Below are 2,286 nucleotides of genomic sequence, written 5' to 3'. Positions count from 1 at the left end.
CGACGACGACGGCGCGAGGGGGGTCCCTCTTTCCAACCCTTTTAACAATTAATAGGAGTGTTTATTTATTTAAACTCTCCTATTTTCCTTTCCATTACCGATGAGGGACTATTGCCTTTTTCAATAAAGCATTAGAGGACTTTTCAAGTTCCCAACCTTTCAAGTTCTAAACCTTTCAAATTCCTCTCCTTCCCTTTATTTCCCATCAATTCTTGCTACATACCCAACATTAATTGTACAGGGCTTGAAGTTTGAAGTTTATCTTTTTGATGTTAATGTAGTGATTTAGCGTTAAATTAATGTCCAATTCTGTGAATTTTATTGAAGGATTTTTCTATTTATCATTTGCTTTGCTCAATTTTTTACTGAAGCTTTTTTATTTGTTTTGAATATACAAGCTAATCGGCTATGAAACATAAAAAAAAATAATCTGAGATAACTTTAATTTATTTTCCTTTTCAATGGCAATCGGATCAATAATTTTTCGAGGAGCGTTTTTTCATCTTTCTCTACATAAAATAGGACAGAGAAAAAAATTATAATTGAATAAGGCTAAGGGAGAAAAAAAATATAATTGAAAAAAAGATTTAAATAATTTTTTGGGCTAAAAATAACACATGTCACTATTTTATTAGTCTATTTGACATGTCATCACGAGTATATTTCACACATTTTTTATTTTTAGTTTATTGTCAAAAAATGCTTAAATGATTCAAATCTGAGATGATAGAGGTGTTTTATAAGTACAAGTCCTAGTTAAGATGTCTAAGTGAATTATGCGAACAACTTTAAGCGAAAAATTTAAATTGTTATTCACTTTTATTAGTTAATGATCTTTTCAAAGTTGGACTTGAAAAATCTAAATATCTTTAGAAACACTTGTACTTATTTATAATGATGATGACTATTTTAAGTTTTTATAATATTTTCCCTTCATTTTCATTACCTTAAAAGAGGAGTCAAAACATTTTATTTAAATTAAACTAATACTTTTGACCAATCATGTTTTTTCTCATATCCAGATGGAGGATCTCTATGGGGTGCAAAGTAAAATCCATCTTGTTGCACCTTCCAAAAACATTCATAATCAAATCCTTCTAAAGGGCTTAAATCTCCACAAAATGTAGCTATATCATCATTATAAACATCAAATATTATATTTTTGTCATCCCACCAAAAATGACAAAAGAAAAGTGTACCACCAAAAAATTTCTCTTGAAATCTAAAGTTATATTCCTCCCCCGAATGAAGATTTTTATATCCTAGATCATCATCTTTAGATTGACAACGAACAGTCAAAGGTTTAGAAGTACTTTCAAGGGCGTCGATGATGTAAACCACTCGTACGCTGCTAAATGGCTTCCCACAACTTCTCAAAATGAGGTTTAGTAGAAAGATGAATGAAAAAAGAGAGAATTTGATCTTATAACTAACCATATTTTTACCTTTTGAATATAACTTCTTTTGTTATGTTTTCTTTGAGATCCTAAAAGAGGTTCATGTGTGCTACCTATATATGCATATCAAGAAATAAATGACGGCAAGAAAATGACTATACGTAGATGTTCATTAATTTAATGTTGGAGTTGACAAACAAACTTCCATTTTATAATGCATTTTATTTTGAAAAAATCTTTATTTTATTTCAAGTAGAAAGGATGATTCTTTTTCTTTTTTGGATGGTATATAATAGTAATTCATTAATTTAAAAATATAGCTTGATTTAATTGTTTCTGTAGTAAATTGTTGTTGTTTCGTCCCTTTCTTGGTGAATCTCACTCGCCGCTCTTATTCTTTCCCTCGTCTCTCTCGTTTTTATACAAACGCAAATGTATAAAATGCTTTTGTGTTTGTATAATGCGAGAGAAAATTGTATATATACATAAATTTTCGTTCCCCTCTCCCAAATCTCGCTCCGACTCTTTCAGATCTCGTTCGTCTGTCTCTCTCTCGTCTCTCTTGCTTATACAAATAAAAATGTATAAATTGTGTTTCTATTTGTATAAAGCGAGAGAAAAATGTATATACACATGCACATACATATTTATTCGTCCTATATACATATAATTATAAAATACAAATATTTCTCTGTCCATTTCTCTTTTGCCTTTCTCTCTTTCTCGCTTAATACAAACACAAATTATACAATTGATCTTATGTATATGTATACCTAAACGAAAACATATTATACAACTGCATTCTTGTGTATATGTATAACAAAATATACATATTTATGTTTACTTTTTTTTTTAGTTTTATATATATATATATATATATATATATATA

The sequence above is a fragment of the Solanum pennellii genome, chromosome 9 (assembly GCF_001406875.1).
Source record: "Solanum pennellii chromosome 9, SPENNV200".
Taxonomy (NCBI): Eukaryota; Viridiplantae; Streptophyta; class Magnoliopsida; order Solanales; family Solanaceae; genus Solanum; species Solanum pennellii.
The sequence above is the reverse complement of the archived record's forward strand: the minus strand, read 5'-3'. Positions refer to the sequence as shown.